Below are 8939 nucleotides of genomic sequence, written 5' to 3' on the forward strand. Positions count from 1 at the left end.
TTTGGTAAATCAAAAAACTTAATGCGAGAAAATTGTTTAAAAATTAAACAAATAAATATTACTTCTGATTACTAAATAATTGAAATAAAGAATTAAGAGTTTTACATAATAGATAAGCGTGAAGAGTTTCCTGGAAAAACGATTAAAGTATTTAGCAGGGGATTCAGGACTTTAAGCACAAAATATTAAACAAATGAAAGGAATATAAATTATTAAAAAATCAGGAAAAACTTAATTACTTTCCTGAAATTTTCCATAAAATTAGATAGATAATTCAAAGGATTTTATGCATTTTGCGACAATACATTGAGCAAAAGTTATATCTGCGATAGAAATTAAAAAGAAATTTTTCCACTCAAGAAAATAAATAAAAAATTACTTGAAATAGAGATAGATCTTCAACACTAATAGCAAATTAATCAATTTCAGCCTTCTATAAAACTTTTCACGTGTTGTGGTCAGCCAGAGAAATTTATATAAATTCTCTTCTTCACTTTCCATCCGAATGGGTTTTTGTTGGTGTCAATTTCCATACAAATGGAGAAAATTTGCACAAAAGCCCCCGAAGGATTTGAGGAGGAAATTCATCTCCGGGCATTAGATAAATTCAATTTGGTTTGAAATTTGCTTTTTGGATCGCCACCCCCCCCCCTGCTTCCATGAAAATGGAAAAGTCCTGTTTGTGAAAATTTAGACGCCACAATGCGCCTTGTGTGGGTGGTGGGGTGAAACGTGATGGTCAGTTTAACATGTCAAATACAGGAGGATAGTTCCCCCAAAAAATCTCCTTTGAAAATCTTCACCACAACACAGAGGATAAAGTGAGAAAATTGTCAAAGGAAAAGTTCATCAGGGAATGAAAATTCAGCAAAATTCCCTTTTGCGCGTGCAGGAAAAATCACAAATTAATTGGAGGTTGATCAATTAAAATTTTCAAGGGGTTTGTGCAAGTTGTGGAACAATACGAACGCATACATAAAGCTCAAAAGGCAAATTGAATTGAATAAAAAAAATCGTTGCGTGATTTCTTTTTAATTGTCTGCGGAATCACTCAAAAATCCCCCAATTTATCGCAAATCAACACACACACGCAGGACAACAAAAGGGCGACAAACTCCGTGCAGAGGGTATGCGAGGGTTGAAGAAGAATTTGCACGAGGAAGTTTGCGGCAGGAACGAAGAGAAAGAGAAAGGGGATGGAGGATGCTTCCTCCCTGGAAATTGCATTTCAATTGTTGAAGTCACGTACGAACGCGCTCGTATTAAATGACTGCATTAGATGAGAATAATATTCATCAAACATCTTCCGTGTCAGTTTTTTTGCTGTGGTGCTGCTGCGGAAGAGGAAGATTTGCTCAACGTGTCTGCGATGCGAAGGTTTATTGCACCTTCAGAAGGAATTAATTGAATTTAAATTACGCAGAAATTGCATTTAGAAAATTGATGATGTTACATTGCAAAAAGGAGATTATTCATTTTATGGCACTCACGGCATTATTCGAAGTTACGCATTAGACTGGAAATATCTTCGTAAAAGGTGTCCGATACACTAGTCTGTATAAGGAATTTAATAAATTATTATTATTATTCTCTTCGTAAAAGGATAAAAGAATCAAATCTTTATAGAAATTTCCCAGTTTATAATTTAAAGACTTTTCTCTCTGAATTCATACTACGAAATATCACTGTATTTTATGCTGACCAATGCTGATTTTTTTCTATTTTCAATTCTCATCTCTAAAAATACTTACAGATTTTTTTAAAATCAATTTCCTGCTATATGTCTCTCCTCCGCTATTGGGAGATGATGGACAAAAGTTCTTGCACTTGAGCCAAAAAGAAAGAATAACATTGCCTTCACACAGCAGACTGGCCCAACAATTTTCACGAAGAAAAAAGTCCGCTGGACCATTTTGTGATGCTTAAAAATTTGTGAAATGTTTTGTGAAAAAACATTCACGATTTTTACAAAGAATCCCATATTATTCTATGAAATTTTTCTTCATCCTTTTGTTACCCATCATCGTATGTTTTTCTTTCGTATTTTCTCCACATCTCTCTTTCTTTTTTTTGCTGTGCCTTTCGACACAATTTATGCAAAGAGAAACGCGCGCGCGATGCATTTTATGCATCTTCATCTATTTTTCTTTTCCATCTCGCATCAGCTTTCTTCTGCCAAAGCAACACAACAGAGTCTGCTGGCCACATTACAAGAAGAATATTTTTCTTCAATCCCACTAAATACTTTATCCAAACACCTGAACCATCTCTGTGCTGGGTTGGTAACAATGGAGCTCCGGCTGGAGCTTGTTGAGGCTGTCAGCGGGTCAGGGATGTGGTGTGTTGGCCAAATGAAGGCATTTTTACAACGAATTGGACATCCATGGGAATCCAGCTTCCCGGAATGACACATTGCAATTTTAATTAGCCATCAATTGGGGCCTCATGATGGACATGGGCATGACAACCGATATTGCTTGGGAGTTGTGCTGATGAGAAGCTCTTCTTTTGCAGCTTGAATTGCAAAAGAAAAAGTCTTTAATTCTTTTGTGAGGTGGATGCGCATTTCTAAGAAATTTAAATGTTTTTTTCAATTCACAATTTGATGGCTCAATTCAAGAGAATTCGAGGAAATTTTCTTTTTTTGCAAGAATTTGCATCGTTTCTATATAAGTTTCATTCTTACAATGTTAATTTATGCACATTTATCCGCTGGATGCCCGTTGGTTTCTCACAACACAAGCCCACAAAATTTTTTTAATCTGAGAGTGGGTATCAATTGATTTATACTTAAAGAAGACAATTGAAATTTCTTTTCTGTTTTCCCAAAATCTATCAAAATATTTTCTTTTCACTGTTCGTAAGAAAATAAGATATTTCCTCAAGTTTATTTATGTTTAAGTGAAACGAAAACCCTTCTCGTGACACTTAAGTGTTGATGAGTTAATTTGAAATCTGCGTGATCTACTCCGAGAGCCCCCAAATTTTTTCATTACAGTGTATTGTCAATTAATTTGAAATAATTTTTTTAAAAATCTTAATTAATTAATTTTCAAACTCTTTAAAGAATTGCTGAAAAATAGTGAAGAGACCAAAATTAATTAATTTTAATGTCTTTTTTGAGTCCTTTCAAAGATTCTTTCCCATAAAAAATTATTTTTGTTTTAAAATAATTGATCATGCACTGTCGCATAAAAAAATCTCATCACCATTTTTCTCATAAAAATCAAATTTAAATCTTTTTTTTTTACAAAAGATGGGTGCTCGAGGGGTTTAGAAAAATTTCAACGTTCCCCACACGAGTGGGATGCAGAGAAAAATGCCCAAATAGAGGTACTCAAGATCTCCCCGAAAAAATTTGCATAAAATCATTTTGAGAAAACACAACAGCGCGATAAATATTTTTCAATCGAGAAATTCTCGTGTTTATTTTTGTGTGGTATTTATTCAAATATTTGAAAATTTTTATGCACGATCATATTTTATTTCAAGGCACGATTTTCTCTTCTTTCCGCGTAACTTTCGGTGGAGGGATCGCGATGAATTAATGAAATAAAGAAAAGAGAAATGTTTTGAAAAATTATCTCAATCTCAATGATTTTTTTTTCTTGGGGATTTTGATGGATTTTTCTGTGATCTTCCTCTGTGGTTATTTGAGAGACGAGAGGTAGGTACATTTGAGTGCGACTACAATGTGTCGAGTCAGACAATTGACGCGCGGTGTGTTTGGCTCTTTAGCGAGGGACCACCCGTGACGACTCAATGGTCTTGTTGAGATCCACCGGACGGCTGGGAAAAAATCAATTTGCCAGCAATTTGTCCGGCAAATAGCCCAGAAGCTGCCTCTGTGCCTGGATTCTGTGGTCAGAGATTGATGGTGAGAGAACAAGAAAAAAGGATGAGGAATGGAAGAGCTGCTGGGAGTTATCTATAAGATCTAAGAATGAGATATAGGAAAAAAGGGAAGATCCGAAAGATCTGAAAGATCCTCGATAAGAATCTTTCAATTTTATCATGTTAAAAATGAAATCTTTCTTCAATTTCTTGCAAAAATTAAATTAAATCATTTCATTGAGAATATTCTCTAAGAAAACAGCGAAGAAACTGTAAGCTAATAAGGCTTGAATCATCAAAGTTTTTGTTTCAGATTGATCAACTTTACCCCAACTTACCCTATTTATTACCAACATTTAAATAAAAATAATTAACTGATAAAATTCTCTCTCGTAAAAATCTTAATCCTTTTCACAATTTACATATTTTCCCACAATCCAAAAATAATGAGAAAATTACGATTTATAAAAAAAATATATAGGTATATATTTATAGCGGGATCAGTCACGCTCATTTCCCAGGTCAACGGGATTCAAATAAACAATCCTCCAAAATGAAAATATAATCCGCATTTCACACGTGCGCTAGGCCACGTGTACAACAGGTTAAGCCTACCGATTAAATAACTACGGATTAGGAATCCCTTATTGGGGTGTGAGTACGCTACAAATCGCATTGGTGTGCACTGGGGGTGAGTAACACCCCCTCACATCGTCTCTGAATCCCTTCATCGACTCTCAGATTGCCTACAAAATTGGTATACAGTATTCCATGGAATTCTCCTGATGCTTTTGCAATCAATGAAAGTCCTTCAATTGCCATCTAAATGGGGATTATTCTGCAATTTGCAACAGTTTCGGGCTTTACGTGATTGCCATGGATGCAACGACCCTCTCTTCACGTTCACCTGCCCTTTCGTCACGGCGCATCAAATTGTTATAATACTAGGTACAACAAACCTCTGTGGTGGGTGAGATGTCTCCGTGAAGGTGCTCAAGAGAAGAAATAAAAAAAATCTTCATTAACGTCAGTCGTTCGTTTGTCGTAAATTGGTGGATGAGCAAACAAAGCGCGAGCCCCTCCGGGAAGGGCCCACCCATTTTGATCGCCAAATACCAAGAATTGTGGCTCAGCATCCGCGTGACTTGCACAAAATGTATGCCCAAAAGAAATTCCTCACTAATCGGTCCGCATCAATGCAACGATTTTTTCTTCATTCTTCACCTTTAACATTGACAGTAAATCGCCAAGAGAAATTCAATTGAATTGTGGGAGAGATTTCAGTATGATCCAATTTACAATATCATAAAGTTATTGGAATATCTCTTTCATTCTTCTTTGATAAATTGCGGCAAATCTGTGGTGTAGTTTGTAATCCAATTTTGATGTGATTTAGGCACGTGATGAAATATGAGATGCCTTTCTTCATTGCGATTAACTTCTCATATTTCAACAGAAAGAAAAGATTTTGAGTTGGAAAGTCTTGGAGAAAATCAAGAAATAAATAATAATTTCTTTTCCATTTAATTTTGAAATTTTCTCACTATTTTTTAGTATAAAAAAATAATTTTAGTTTATCTAATTTAAGAGGTAATTTATGTAATACTGCCGGATGTTTTTATTTTGCTTTATAATATAATCGATCTTGAGAAATATTCCCAGAACTGCGTAAAATTAAAAAAAAGTGCTATTCACATATTTTAAAATAAAAAACGAAGACTTTTTTTTAAACTTAAGGTCAGAATTTTGAATTTAAAGACCTTTATAAAATTAATATTTTAAAAATACTTTAGATGTTTTAAACGCTAAAATTAAGAAATTTAAACTTAAAAGACATTTTGTTTAGACCCAAAATTGTTTTCTAATGTTGAAATTTTAAATTAATAAACCAAAAAAAAAAAACAATTTGTATCACCTCCTAAATTAAATTGATTAATTGACCCAAAAAAAATTCAATGAAATAAAAAATAGATTAAAAAAAAAGAGCGACCAACCTGCCTGGGAGCCGCCATCTCTGGTGGTGGCCACACGCAGAGCGCCATAAGCACCAAAATGGCCCTCGACGGGAGAAAAGGAATTTATTCAAACGAATTAGTATTGGCTACAATGTACATAAAAGGCCGCGCACGCGCTACGGGCCTCCCTTCGTGGGAGGTGTGAGAAGATGTTGCACGACCATGAGAGAGAGCTTCTCTGTGTAGTCGATGGAGGAATGGATAATCGCGGTGTCAGAGATACGCCGTTTGGGGGGATATTTTATATTAAAATATATTCACTCCCCCAATGCGATTTCCTCCCTCCAACCCCCAACATAGCAATGGGAGCATTTGGCCAAGCTTGGAGCTTTGACGAAATGGAAGCTTTGCTAAATAATTTCACATAGCAATTAAAATGTAATTTTCATTGTCTTAAAGTTTGTTAAAAATATTTAAAGGTAAAATAAATAATTTTCTTTAACAATTTGAAGCTTTTTCAGAGCTTTCGGCTCTTCCTTGAGCCTTTGTTAATCAAAAGAGGGTCAGAAGAGGGCTGAAAGATTGGGAGAAAATCATGTTTTGCTGCTGAATTGAGAGGAATATTTTCAAAAGAGAAATGAAGCAGAAAATGCGCCAACTTCTATTTATTTCTCTGAGTTAAGTATTAAAATATTTCTAAGATTCCGGCTATTCCTTCGAGTCTTCTTCAGTCATTTAATTTTCAGAAAATCCAACATAGTTTTAAGAAAAATAATAACCTTCGAAGAAAATCTACAAAAATGTTTTGAACGTCGAGTTTTCATCAAAAAATTAGAAGAAAATATTATGCTGGGAGCCTTAGAATTCAGCCAAATATTTCAATTTATAGAGAAAATCAACCTGAAGCACCTGACTTAATCAAGATAAAAACCTACAAGACCTACATGATAAAAATCCCAACATAAATCTCTGAGTGATACGCATGATCTACCAAATTCAGTAAGCTCTACCCTCATGTGGAATATGCTGGGAATTGCGTGGAATTCAGGTAACAAATAACTAACGAGGGATTTTATATGGAAATTCTGGGGATTTTTGACTTTTTGCTGTGAGCATTTTGATTAAACAACATACTTGTTTTGTACATTGATGAAGCACCTCCAATGTTGTCAACATGAAAATCATCCCTCAAACCCTGTGAAAAGTTAATTTTGTCATAATGAGAATTTGTTGAATTGAATTTTCCACATGATGGGATGCCCTCTTCTCTACATTTATGTCGAAAAAAAAAAAACTTCAACGAGGCAAATAGAAGGGAAATTTCAACCCCAAACCACTTTCCGGATGACCGCTTCGATCAATTAACTCAGAGAGAGAGTGAAGAATCGCACCCTCCGGCACTTCCAGGTGAGTTCTGCATTCCTCTTTAAGCATATTTTGATCATATACGGACGCATTATGGACACTTGATTGGATCGGGTGGGATTTGTCGACGGAATAGCGCCACAGGGCATCCTCGCCATGGGTTCTTTTTAGAGAGAAGAAATTTCCTGGAGGAGCAATCACTTGAGACGTCCTGACGCATAGAGTATATGTAGAGCATGAAGTGCCCGTGAGAATAGGCCCACAGATTCCACGACTTGACTGCAAAGAGGTCATGAGAATTTCTACCACGATCTCCTCGGGGAGTCCTCTTCTTTCCTTCTCTTTATCCCCGCACAAAGGCCACACAATGTACATAATACAAGAAACAATACAGAAGAGATTGGGATCATCGCAAAAAGGGGCGAAACAGGGTGAGAAGGGAAAAATCCCATTTGGTTGCCATGGAGCAAAAAGGCAATAGAGCAGTGATGAAAGAAAGGAGAGCGCGCGTGGGGAGAATTAAAGTCACGCTCGGGTACATTCCACCCACGAAAATCCCCCAATACCCAGGACAGAGGAAAGCGCAGGTTAATGTGTAGAGAGGGATGTTTCCACGTGGAATGTTTAATTAGAAACATAGTTCATGAGATTAAATTGTTAAGTATCTCCCAGTCGAATTTGTTCTGCTTCGTTTTCCTCTTTCTTCTAACATTGAAAATTGTTTGTTAATAAAATTAAATTTAAAGGGACGTTACAGTTTAATTTTTTTCTAATAAAATTATTTCCTTTTTTAATGGAATTTATTGATTTTTCAAAATTCGAGAATTTTAACGACAAAACACTTTTTGGAATGAGGCATAGCGTGAGAATCAGCTTCACTGTGTGGACATTTAAGAGGCCATATTGAAACGATAGGAGAGGGAGGGGTGTTCGAGAGGGAAAGTTCCTCGAGACTCTCTCCCCAAAAGTATCTCAAGGGGTCTTGTTGAGTGGGGCGCACATGAAAGAAGTCGAGAACTCTTTGCGTGACCTCTCTTTTTGGAGCTGCCGCACGTCTTCTTATGCTGTGATTTTGCATTCTGTGTGGCCTCTGGGAGGTCACACACAAAATCAGAGAATAGTGGCGCCGCGTACAGCACCCTCATTGCAATCCTGCATCCCAAAAATTCGAGGACTCAATTGAACCTCCACTCCTCACATTGGGTGTTCAAGGAAAATTAGTCCACACAGAGAATCAAACAAATCTCCGGGAAATCGTCGCAATCGCACCACTCCTCATGAGGCTCTTCTCAAGCTACCATGAGTGGGTACTCCAGAGATTTTTGCTATATATGTATGTTCTCTCCCCGCGCCGGAACAATTGCTCGCACTGCCAAACAATGGCGCGCGGGAATGAACTACAATTTTTGTGCGGTGCAGCACCCAAAGAGTGGCGGAGAGTCAAAAATTCTCCTCCAGCCAGAGCGTTCTGGCGTTTCATCAAAAAGTGAAGTGGCAACACGGAGAGTGAAATGGTCGTTAGTACTTGAGGAGTACAAAACTATGAAAAAAAAATCGATTGCTTGCATTAATCAGGAACACATTGATGTGTGTGATGGCGAGAAAAGGAACCCAGCCAAGCCATCACTAGTCCCTCGATGGGAAGTTGCTCATGGAGTGGCGGTTGGGAGCGAAATGAAACAAACAAAAAAATGGAAAATCTGCATGTGAAAATTTTGCAAGATGGTTATCCGTTATGCTCTGACTGCGAGTACAATGGAAGCTCAAGTGGGGGAAGCTTTTAGA

This window comes from Lutzomyia longipalpis, chromosome 1, assembly GCF_024334085.1.
Source record: "Lutzomyia longipalpis isolate SR_M1_2022 chromosome 1, ASM2433408v1".
In the NCBI taxonomy this organism is placed as follows: domain Eukaryota; kingdom Metazoa; phylum Arthropoda; class Insecta; order Diptera; family Psychodidae; genus Lutzomyia; species Lutzomyia longipalpis.